The sequence below is a fragment of the Pygocentrus nattereri genome, chromosome 7, assembly GCF_015220715.1.
Source record: "Pygocentrus nattereri isolate fPygNat1 chromosome 7, fPygNat1.pri, whole genome shotgun sequence".
Classification (NCBI taxonomy): Eukaryota; Metazoa; Chordata; class Actinopteri; order Characiformes; family Serrasalmidae; genus Pygocentrus; species Pygocentrus nattereri.
The window spans coordinates 27,183,639-27,196,540 of NC_051217.1; the positions used below are offsets into that span (position 1 = coordinate 27,183,639).

At 46.1% G+C, this 12,902-nt stretch overlaps 1 long non-coding RNA gene across 1 annotated transcript; it reads left to right on the forward strand.

The window, feature by feature from the left end:
* Nucleotides 1-2,165: 2,165 nt before the first annotated feature.
* On the forward strand, nt 2,166-8,709 carry LOC119263689. Its single transcript, XR_005130460.1, has 2 exons — nt 2,166-2,198; nt 8,560-8,709. It is a non-coding gene; the product is annotated as an uncharacterized LOC119263689 (long non-coding RNA).
* The last annotated feature ends 4,193 nt before the right edge of the window (nt 8,710-12,902 follow it).

Below are 12,902 nucleotides of genomic sequence, written 5' to 3' on the forward strand. Positions count from 1 at the left end.
ATACATCCCTTTATAACTTCAAGGCCAGACTATTGTAATGCATTGTTGTCAGGATGCTCCAACAGGAACCTAAATAAACAAATTAGTTCAGAATGCTGCAGCTAGAGTAACTAAAACTAGAAAATTTGCTCACATCAGCCCAATTTTCTCAGCATTACACTGGCTTCCTGTCAAATTCTGTATCAACTATAAAATTCTTCTATTGACGTATAAAGACCTGCATGGTCTCGCACTGGAGTACCTGCAAGATCTTATTTCCTAGTATGAACCATCACATTTACTTAGATCACAAGATGCTGGTTTTCTACTGGATCCTAAAATTCAGAAGACTTCCATAGGGGGAAGAGCTTTTTTTTTTTACAAAGTCCCCAAATTGTGGAATAATCTCCCAGTTAATGTTCGAGACTCTGACACAGTCTCAACCTTTAAGTCTAGACTGAAAACTTACTTGTTTAGTTTAGCTTTTGATAATTAGCCTTCCCTTTAGATCAAGGCATGAAATCCAGGGGTTCATTGACACAGAGGCTAACAGGTAAACTGAGATGTCGGTGCTATTGACCTACCACTTCACGCGATCACACATGGTTTGTTGATGGTGGAGTGGGGAGATCCCAGTGTCTCAGGGTGCTCTCATATCTATGTTACCTTCTGGTTCTCTCCTTTTAGTTTATGTTGTTATAGTTAGATCTGCCAGAGTCACCAGCCACACTCTGGGGGAAATTATATTTATTACAGTCATACTCCTGAGCAGAACTAATTTAGTCTCTTTACTCTTCCTGAGATAATGACTGTCCTCCCATCCTGCTGAAGACTGACCATCAGGGCCTCCTCCTCACCATTACCAACCCGCTCTCCTGTTCATTTGTGCCAGCTGCAACACCCTCAATTACATGACTGTGCCATCCAGATGTACCAGCATTGAGATAGGATGGGACTGTTTCAGCTCTGTCTTAAGCTTTACCATCCAGTCTTCAAACAGAGATCCTCTTAGCTTTTAATTGGTATTTAGCTTATTAAATTGGGTCTCCCCTTGTGAGTCTTGGTTCCTCCCAAGGTTTCTTCATCCAGACTGAAGGAGTTTTTCCTTGCCACCATCACCTCTAGCTTGCTCACTGGGGGATATGTTATAACTGTATGTTTTCAAACCTCTGTAAAGCTGCTTTGTGACAACATTGTTGTAAAAAGAGCTATACAAATGAACTTGAATATGTATACATATACAGTATATATATATATATATATATATATATATATATATATATATATATTTGTAATATGTCTGTATGTCTGTGTGTGTGTATATATGTGTATGTATATATGGTTGTGTGTGTGTGTATATATATATATATACATGTAGGTGTGTTTATAAATATGTGCGTGTGTGTGTGTATATGTACAAACCCAATTCCAATGAAGTTGGGATGTTGTGTACAACAAAAATTAAAACAGAATACGATTGAAAGGACCGGACGTTTTTGGTAAGTCTCAGTATCAGCGAGCGCGCTCGGTGCAGGAAGACAGAACCACTCTCGTAATCAATCAAAGAGTTTATTAAGTCTTCTGCACAAAGAAAGAAGGGCACTCCTTCTTTTATACAAACACGTCCTGCCCTGTTGCGTACAAGCAAACAGGGTGGACCCAAATAAGTTGTCTAACAGTCATGAAATGCTAGGCTGACACTCACAGACCACCGGAACTGCCCAAGTGAAAGGACCGGCCGTTTTTGGTCCGTTCATGAATAGGAACCAGAGAGTGGATCACCTGTCCTGTGGAAAGTCTCAGTATCAGCGAGCGCGCTCGGTGCAGGAAGACAGAACCACTCTCATAATCAATCAGTTTATTAAGTCTTCTGCACAAAGAAAGAAGGGCACTCCTTCTTTTATACAAATACGTCCTGCCCTGTTGTGTACAAGCAAACAGGGTGGACCCAAATAAGTTGTCTAACAGTCATGAAATGCTAGGCTGACACTCACAGACCACCGGAACTGCCCAAGGGAGGGGGGCTTCTGCTCTGTGTACGATAATCTTACCTACAAAAGAGAACAAATGGTTCTGGACAGAATGTTGTCCCGATAAGAGGAGCAAGTTGTTTGTGCAAACTGCCAAGGACAGTAGCTATGCTTGCTGCAAAATCTGCTTAGAGCAGAGTTGGAGCAGAGTTAACCCTTTCATTCCCCTCTTTTATGCCTCACCAACTGGTGGGGCATAACATGGCAAGTTACTGTGGTGCGTGAGAGCACACATACATATTGTTGGTGCTGGAGATGAGAGGCTGGTATACGGGCCACGGGGGTCGCATCGCGGAGGCCAGCGCGTAGACCCTTTCCATGAGGCATCTGAAAAAAAACAAGGGCCCAAACACAACAACAGCAAAACCATACAGATAATGGGGACAGCCATGGCAAAATAAGGAGTAAGTAGTTAATAAGGAGTTAGTAAGGAGTTAGTAAGGACATATTTAAGAATGTACTGCAAACATGTAGCAAGATCTGTAGTGTTGCGAGTTTTAGAACAAAAATCCTGTGATAAAGAAAGAGAATAATTAATGTGAGGGTAATCATAATGAGTAACATTCAAGCAGTCAGGAGACAGACAGGTGTGTGCTACAGCCTGCAGAGTAGCAGAGAGATCCAGAGGGGCTGTGGTCATGGAGTGCTTGTTCACACTGGAAGGCATCAGGTGACACACGTAGCAGGAGTCATTGGTGTACTGCTTGGCTGTCCAGTTAGCATACTGCCAGAAAACATTATCCATGGGGGATCCGCCAGCACGTTCCACCAGGCACAGGATTAATATTAGCTGCAACATACTTCTGTAACACAGGACAGGTTAGAGATAGGAAACAAAAATATTTAGACGTCTATCATGTATATACATCACTGCGGGGCTCACTGACATCTGGAGGCATGAATCCACTATGGAAAAAGATCGGTTAATACCCCCGTGCGTGTGACAGCGAGTACAGTAGTGGGTTCAGAGAAAGGGGAGTCTGAAAAACCCTTTCTCTCAAATTTCTTGACCAATACCTGATCGCCCGGCTTAAAAGCATAGGTTGAGACCTTGGGAGGGTCTGTGATAGTTTGGTTGACCCTCTCCCAGTATTCATTCAGAACAGTTAACAACCCTGCGGTGTACTCGCTGCGACGCACATCCAAGTCCGCCGTTCCCCCCAGAGCCGTTTTCTGACGCCATGGGAGGGGGAACGGATGTCCCATGACAATTTCATACGGCGACAGACCACCCAGAGTGTCTGTGCGCGCCATCCGCAGTTTGGCCAAAACTACAGGTAAAACCTTCACCCAATTGGTGATATTCTGCGTCTGCATGGCTTTTCGTAACCTCCCTTTTATAGTCCGATTAACCCTTTCGACCATACCCGAGGATTGAGGGTGATAGGGGATGTGGAAAGCCCAGTCTATGCTCAGGTGCTTCGCGAGCATCTGTGTGACTTTGGAGGTGAACGGTGTGCCTTTGTCGGAGTCTATTCCTAAGGGGCCACCGTAACGCGGTATGATTTCTTGGCATAGTTTTGTCACGGCTGTATTTGCATTTTCTTTATTGCATGGGAACGCCTCTGTCCAACAAAAAATTTATCTACTCAGACCAGTAAATATTTGTAAGGCCCTACAGTCGTCATGTGTGTGAAATCGATTTGCCATTCTTGGAAAGGTGTTTCCGGTTTAGGTAGAACTTGGTGCGGTCCAGCCAGTTTTGGGTTATTCTGTAAGACACATGTAAGACAACAGTCTAATATGCGATCAACAGCAGAGTTCAAATTGTGAATGCAAAACAATTCGGACATGTCATGCTTTACCCCTCTCCGTTCCCGATGCGAGGAACAGAACACACGGAACACAATGTGCGGGCGCCGCGCAGCGGTTTCACGGCTGGATCATAGCCCGATGACAGCCAATGCTTGATATCAGAGTCCGAGGCGGTGGCCTGAATACAGTCAAGATCAAGACCAGGAAGTAAGTCAACTGTGAGTGCAGCACAGGAGAAGGAAGCCGAATTCATAAAAGGGCAAGGGGGGCCATGAAGAGCTCCGCGTTTCGCGGCAGAGTCGGCAGTAATTGTTACCAACAGAGTCGGGGTCGCTACTACGCTGGTGAGAGCGAACTTTAACAACGGCCAGTCGGGAGGGCAGGAAGGTAGCCCTGATCAGGTCCTCGATAAGCGACACATGGAAAATGGGTTTGTTATCAGTAGTAACGAAACCGCGTTGATGCCAGATTCCCCCAAAATCATGAACTACGCCAAAAGCGTAACGGCTGTCCGTGTATATAATGACATCTTGGTCTTGAGCCATCCGATGATGGCTTGGAACATGATCCATCAACATAAAATGCAAGGCCAGAAGGCAACGGGGTGGAAGACACGTCAGGGCGAATAGAAGTTTCACCGGCCAGACGGGTCTCGCAGTCATGCACGTCTAGAGTGGGACTGGAGGCGTCGTGTGGTAACAGAAGTAAACGCATTAAAGCGGAAGAGACAGTATCTAGTGAGGAGTGCGGACGCACAGTGAGGTTTTCAGTGTTCAACAACATGTTCTCATAGCCTGCACGCCGCTGAGCAGACAAGTGCTGTGTAGAACAGTTATTTAGGAGGTGACAGACCTGATGAGAGGTGTGTAAGGTCAAGTCATGACCTAGAACGATTTTTTCAGCATCCTGTACCATTAGTGCGCACGCCGCGACCGCTCGGAGACAGGACGGAAGGCCTCGGGCCGTAACGTCCAATGTTTCAGAATAATATGCGCAAGGGCGCAAACCTCCCCCGTGGGGCTGAGCCAGAACCGCAGCAGCAGTGCCCCCCGACTCCGACACCCACAGGTGAAATGGCAGAGCGTAGTTGGGCAGGCCCAAGGCTGGTGCAGACTGCAGTGAGGACAGTAGAGCAGAATATGCACAGTTCATGGCTGTAGTCCATGTGAGGCGATGAGTCATGGCCTGTTCGTGCGTGAAGGAGGCACGCAGTGTTTTGTCATGCGCGGAGCAGTCAGGAATCCACTGTCTGCAGTAATTGATGAGGCCGAGGAAAGACATCATAGCCTGCTTGGTGGCGGGCTTGGGAAGCTGCGTGATGCATGACACTTGGTCAGCAGAGAGGAGGCGTTGACCTTGACCCAGATATTGGACCCGGGGTAGGCAGAACTGCAGTTTCTTTAGTGAAACCTTGAAGCCCAGGGTAGCCAAGCGCATGAGGACCAGTTTAGATGCCTCAGTGCACGTGGAGCTGTCAGGGACCGAAATCAGAAGGTCATCTGCATACTGCAGGAGCACAGCACCCCCGGGGAGGGAAAGGTCAGAAATGAGGTCTCGGAGCGACGCGGCGAACGCTGCAGGCGAGTCGCAGAAACCTTGCGGCAACCTTGGCGTTGGCGATGAGTGAAAGCAAAAATCGGCTGGGTGTCGGGTTCAACAGGAATGCTGAAAAAAAGCAGAACTAACGTCTAAAACAGTAAAAAATGCGTGTTGACATGGAATGGAGGTCAATATCGAAGAGACATCAGGCACAATTGGGGCGATAGGCACGACGGCGTCATTAAGGCGTCGAAAATCTTGAGTGAAACGCCAAGAACCGTCCGGCTTGGGGACTGGGTTAATCGGTGTGTTATACGCACTTTGACATGGGACAACCACACCTACAGAAAGAAGTTTCTGTAGAATAGAGTCTATACCACACAGTTTGTGCTCGGGCAAAGGGTATTGTTTAACATAAACAGGAGTGGGGCTTTTTAGAGTAGCCTCATATGGTTTACAATCAACCCTGCCAACATCATCCTTATGTGCAGCCCAAACAGTGTGTGGTATGGAACGCAGAGGCTCAGGAACCTCTGGGGCGTGTGAGACAGACAGCATAGCAGACACGGGTGATTTAAAAGGATTTATTGGCGATGTTGAGATCGCGATTGAAATCTCCCGTGGACACGGTCATGCGCGAACCAGAAAAGGACAGGGATAGACCAAGTTTACTCATTAAATCCCGCCCCATAAGGTTAAAGGGACAATCTGGCATGAACACGAAAGAATGAGTAAATCGCACTGCGTCGCATACAACCTGAAGTGGGGCGTATACAGAGATGAGAAGGGCTGTCCTGTAATACCCACAGAGCTAGTGATTCTAGATGATAAAGGCCCCTCATAGCTGGGTCCAAGCGAAGAGAGCATCAATGAGAAAATTATAATCAACACCAGATACATTGAGAGACACAACAGGAAGGTCATGATTCAGATGGTTGGCAAGGTGAAGAGCACATTTTGGTAACAAAAAGTGCAGCTGTCCTGTTATTTATCTGTCTTTTCTTAAACCTAACTTGCCTGGCACTGCTGTGGATTGAAGTCCACATTTCAAAAAATACACAGTAGTGATCAGACAATGCAACATCCTTAATAGAGGCTGAAATGTTAAGACCCTTTGAGATAACCACATCCAAAGTGTGACCATGGCAATGTGTGCTTCCAGTCACATGCTGAGAAAGTTCAAAAGATTCAAGTACATCATAGAGTTCTTTGGCGTAATTATCCTTGTGATTATCAATATGAATGTTAAAATCACCAGCAATAACAAAATGATAAAATTCAGTAGAAATAAAAGATAACATATCTGTGAAGTCATCAATAAAATTAGCATTGTACCTTGGAGGTCTGTAGACAGTTACTATAATATTCTTTGTGCCCCCTTTAAAATCGCACCTAAATAGTCAAAAGATGTGAAATCACCAAGTGGTAACTGCTTGCATTGGAAAGTATCATTAAACAGCATTGCTACGTCCTCCACCTTTCTTGCCGGTGCATGAAACATTTAAAAAGTTAAAGTTTGGTGGAGCCGTCTCAGTTAACACAATATCAGCACTATATGAGTTGAATGTCTCTGTTAAAAGCATGAAATCAAGCCTGTGAGTTGTAATTAAATCATTAATTATATAAGACTTAGTTGTAAGAGATCTGATATTCAGTAGAGCTAACTTAATAACCTGTGCACTTTGTTTCAAAGACTGTGAGTTACCTCCAACATACTGCAGGTTGGATGTATTCACAGTATCTGACCTAAACTCCTTGTTCTTTCTGCTTCTGATAAGAACTGGAATGGGAGAGATAATTGGGACACAGGGTCCATGCTTGTTTTGGAAACAAGTACCGCTGATATCATCACTGTAGCAGCACAGACCCAAAAGAGAGAATGCAGAAAGGCTGAGCGCAGATGGCGTAAAACCAAACTTCACATACATAAAGAGAGTTTCTTCAGTTCATCCCACACCTTTTTCATGTCATACCACGATTTATAACTTTCATTCATGTAAGATAGGTCTCATCCAGGATCCCCTATGCCCTCATTAATCATGCGATGTGCGGAACCCAAATAGCCCACATCGAAAGTGCCCTCCCTGGGGTATGCGGGTATTTGCGGATTACTTTCGGTCCAACCAGCTAGGTTGGACAAAAATGGATCAACATAATAGCCCAAATTACATCTACGCATCCATGCAGCCGATGTCTCTTCCGGCTCTGGTTGGAACGACGTGCCCATTATGGAAAAATACAGTGAGAGCTGTACTGAGAGTTTCCACTATAGGACGTTCCCTGTCTCCCACTAAGCGCTTAGGTTTAAATGTACCATACCCTCTATACCCTCACTCTCGTACTCCCGCCCACCCGACAGGGCTGGGTCGGTTCGCTCTGAACACTCAGGTGATCTCGACAACCAGGCAGAGGTCCAAAAAAGATTCATTGGACTTACCTGGGTGAAGAGAACACGTCGGAGGTCACCATTTGAAAGGACCGGCCGTTTTTGGTCCGTTTATGAAGAGGAACCAGAGAGTGGATCACCTGTCCTGTGGAAAGTCTCAGTATCAGCGAGCGCGCTCGGTGCAGGAAGACAGAACCACTCTCGTAATCAATCAAAGAGTTTATTAAGTCTTCTGCACAAAGAAAGAAGGGCACTCCTTCTTTTATACAAACACGTCCTGCCCTGTTGCGTACAAGCAAACAGGGTGGACCCAAATAAGTTGTCTAACAGTCATGAAATGCTAGGCTGACACTCACAGACCACCGGAACTGCCCAAGTGAAAGGACCGGCCGTTTTTGGTCCGTTCATGAAGAGGAACCAGAGAGTGGATCACCTGTCCTGTGGAAAGTCTCAGTCGCAGCAAGAGCGCTCGGTGCAGAAAGACAGAACCACTCTCGTAATTAATCAAAGAGTTTATTAAGTCTTCTGCACAAAGAAAGAAGGGCACTCCTTCTTTTATACAAACACGTCCTGCCCTGTTGCGTACAAGCAAACAGGGTGGACCCAAATAAGTTGTCTAACAGTCATGAAATGCTAAGCTGACACTCACGGACCATCGGAACTGCCCAAAGGAGGGGGGCTTCTGCTCTGTGTACAATAATCTTACCTACGAAAGAGAACAAATGGTTCTGGACAGAATGTTGTCCCGATAAGAGGAGCAAGTTGTTTGTGCAAACTGCCAAGGACAGTAGCTATGCTTGCTGCAAAGTCTCATTCCCCTCATTCTTCATTCCCCTCTTTTATGCCTCACCAACTGGTGAGGCATAACAGGGCTAGTTACTGTGGTGCGTGAGAACACACATACATATGGTTGGTGCTGGAGATGAGAGGCTGGTATACGGGCCGCGGGGGTCGCATCGCAGAGGCCAGCGCGTAGACCCTTTCCATGAGGCATCTGGAAAAACAAGGACCCAAACACAACAACAGCAAAACCATACAGATAATGGGGACAGCCATGGCAAAATAACGAGTAAGTAGTTAATAAGGAGTTAGTAAGGAGTTAGTAAGGACATATTTAAGAATGTACTGCAAACATGTAGCAAAATCTGTAGTGTTGCGAGTTTTAGAACAAAAATCCTGTGATAGAGAAAGAGAATAATTAATGTGAGGGTAATCATAATGAGTAACATTCAACAACAGTCAGGAGACAGACAGATGTGTGCTACCGCCTGCAGAGTAGCAGAGAGATCCTGAGGGGCCGTGACCATGGAGTGCTTGTTCACACTGGAGGGCATCAGGTGACACACATTTGGGAACTGAGGACACTAATTGTTGAAGCTTTGTAAGTGGAATTTTTTCCCATTCTTGCTTGATGTACAACTTCAGTTGCTCAACAGTCCGGGGTCTCTGTTGTCATATTTTGTGCTTCATAATGCGCCACACTTTTTCAATGGGAGACAGGTCTGGTTTGCAGGCAGGCCAGTCTGGTACCCGCACTCTTTTACTACGAAGCCACGCTGTTGTAACACGTGCAGAATGTGGCTTGGCATTGTCTTGCTGAAATAAGCAGGACATCCCTGAAAAAGACACTGCTTGGATGGCAGCATATGTTGCTCCAAAACCTGTATGTACATTTCAGCATTAACGGTGCCTTCACAGATGTGCAAGTTACCCAGTCCATGGGCACTAACACACCCCCACACCATCAGAGTAGATGATGAAATCCCTAAATTCCTTGCAATTGCACATTGAGAAACATTTTTCTTAAACTGTTGGACTATTTGCTCACGCAGTTGTCTTTCAGGGATGCTGCCTTTATACCCAATCATGACACCTATTCCCAATTAACCTGTTCACCTGTGGAATGTTCCAAACAGGTGCTTTTTGAGCATTGCTCAACTTTCCCAGTCTTCTGTTGCCCCTGTCCCAACTTCTGTGGAACATGTTGCAGGCATCAAATTCAAAATGAGTGAATAGTTGCAAAAAACAATAAATTTTATCTGTTTGAACATTAAATATCTTGTCTTTGTAGTGTATTCAATTGAATATAGCTTGAAAAGAATTTGCAAATCATCATATTCTGTTTTTATTTATGTTGTACACAACGTCCCAACTTCATTGGAATTGGGGTTGTACACTGCTCAAAAAATAAAGGGAACACTCAAATAACACATTCTAGATCTGAATGAATGAAATATTCTCACTGAATACTTTGTTCTGTACAAAGTTGAATGTGCTGACAACAAAGTCACACAAAAAATCATGAATGGATATCAAATTTATTAACCAATGGAGGCCTGGATTTCGAGTCACACACGAAATTAAAGTGGAAAAACACACTACAGGCTGATCCAACTTTGATGTCATGCCCTTAAAACAAGTCAGAATGAGGCTCAGTATTGTGTGTGGCCTCCACGTGCCTGTATGACCTCCCTGGGCAGTCGTGTGCAGGAGGTTATGGATCCAGCCTCGTGACCGGAAGGTCGCCGGTTCGATCCCCAGAGCCGACAGCACATGACTGAGGTGTCCTTGAGTAAGACACCTAAGCCCCAATTGCTCCCCGGGCGCTGCGGTTTGGGCTGCCCACCGCTCCAGGCAAGTGTGCTCACTGCCCCCTAGTGTGTGTGCCCACTAGTGTGTATGTGGTGTTTCACTTCACGGATGGGTTAAATGTGGAGGTGAAATTTCCCCGTTGTGGGACTAATAAGGGTCACTTAATCTTAATCTTGATCTACAACGCCTGGGCATGCTCCTGATGAGGTGGCGGATGGTCTCCTGAGGGATCTCCTCCCAGACCTGGACTAAAGCATCCGCCAACTCCTGGACAGTCTTTGGTGCAACGTGCCGTTGGTGGATGGAGTGAGACATGATGTCCCAGATGTGCTCAATCTGATTCAGGTCTGGGGAACGGGCGGGCCAGTCCATAGCTTCAATGCCTTCATCTTTCAGGAACTGCTGACACACTCCAGCCACATGAGGTCTAGCATTGTCCTGCATGACGAGAAACCCAGGGCCAAACGCACCAGCATATCACAAGGGGTCTGAGGATCTCATCTCGGTAGCTAATGGCAGTCAGGCTACCTCTGGCGAGCACATGGCGAGCACTGTGCAGCCCTCCAAAGAAATGCCACCCCACACCATTACTGACGCACTGCCAAGCCGGTCGTGTTAAAAGAAGGTTGCAGGCAGCAGATCGCTCTCCATGGGCGTCTCCAAACTCTGTCACGTCTGTCACATGTGCTCAGTGTGAACCTGCTTTCATCTGTGAAGAGCACAGGGCGCCAGTGGCGAATTTGCCTATCCTGGTGTTCTCTGGCAAATGCCAAGCGTCCTGTATGGTGTTGGGCTGTGAGCACAACCCCCATCTGTGGACGTCGGGCCCTCATAACATCCTCATGGAGTCGGTTTCTAACCATTTGTGCAGACACATGCACATTTGTGGCCTGCTAGAGGTCATTTTGCAGGGCTCTGGCAGTGCTCCTCCTGTTCCTCCTTGCACAAAGGCGGAGGTAGTGGTCCTGCTGCTGGGTTATTGCCCTCCTATGACCTCCTCCACGTCTCCTGGTGTACTGGCCTGTCTCCTGGTAGCGTATTGATGTGCCATCCTGGATGAGCTGCACTACCTGAGCCACTTGTGTGGGTTGTATAGTCCGTCTCATGCTACCACGAGTGTGAAAGCACCACCAACATTCAAAATTGACCAAAACATCAGCCAGAAAGCATAGGTACTGAGAAGTGGTCTGTGGTCTCCACCTGCAGAATCACTCCGTTATTGAGTGTGTCTTGTTAATTACCAATAATTTCCACCTGTTGTCTACTCCATGTGCACAACAGCATGTGAAATTGATTGTCAATCAGTGTTGCTTCCTAAGTGGACAGTTTGATTTCACAGAAATTTGATTTACTTGGAGTTATATTGTGTTGTTTAAGTGTTCCCTTTATTTTTCTGAGCAGTGTATCTATCTATCTATCTATCTATCTATATATATATATATATATATATATATACATACATATATACATACATACATATGTATAGCCTGATCCCGTGGCCGCACCCCGCGGCATTGTCCTGTGGCTGCACTCCGCGGCATTCCTGATCCCGTGGCTGCACCCCGCAGCACTCCCGCGCCTCCCGACTCGCTGCCAGTCGTCGTGCCTCCGGACCCGCCGCCAGTCACTGCACCTCCGGACCCGCTGCCTGCCCCGATGGACGTCGCCGCAGGCTCGCCTGCCCCTGTGGACGTCGCTGCAGGCTCGCCATGGACATTGCAGCCCCTTTATTCCCGCCTATCCCACTCTCGCCTGTGTCTGTTTCCCGTGGGCCTCCTGTTTCTGTGTCTGCTGTTCCCCGTGGGCCTCCCGTTTCTTCCGTGTCTGCTGTTCCTCATTGCCCTCCTGTTCCTGCTGTGTCTGCTTCAGTGTCTGCTGTTTCTGTTCCTTTGTTTTTGCCCTGCTCTGTTCCTGGTTTTGTCTTGTTCCCTTCTGTTGTGTCTGTGCCATTCCTGTTCCTGTTGTGGTTCCCGTTGCTGTCTCTCCTTTGGTTCTTTCCTCAACTCAACTCAAACTCAACTCAAATTTATTTGTAAAGCACTTTAAAAACAACAGAGGCTGCAACAAAGTGCTGAACACTGCAGGTATAAAACAGACATATAGAACAGTAAACCAATAAAACCATGCCAATAAAATAATATAAGCTATAAACAGTAAGAAAGTAAATATAAATAAAACCATACACAAATAAGCAGGAATAAAAATTATGTTAAATGAAAGGCCAAGGAATAAAAGAGGGTTTTGAGGCTTGTGTTGGAACTGTTTTTGTGTTGTTGTCTCTCCGAGCCTGTGGGGGGCGCAGGTTTTCACTATGCGCTGTGTTGGGCTGATTTGTAAAGAGAAGAAGTGAACGGAAGTAGTTTTCTCAGGAGGTAGAGAAAGCATGGTGCATCTCTGCCAATCCAAAGCTATCCGCTCCTTCATATCCCTTTGAGTGGCAATATGAGAAAGTTCCAAGGTTGTATGTGTTCGTAAGATATTATGCATGTGATTATTCAAATAAGCTTGAGATGTTTTAATGTGCTATGTGTGTCAATCTAGTGAATCCAATCTGAGTTCATGCAGTACGACCGCTAAATTGAAATGAGCCCTTTAATGTGCCTTATATATCAAAGGAGATG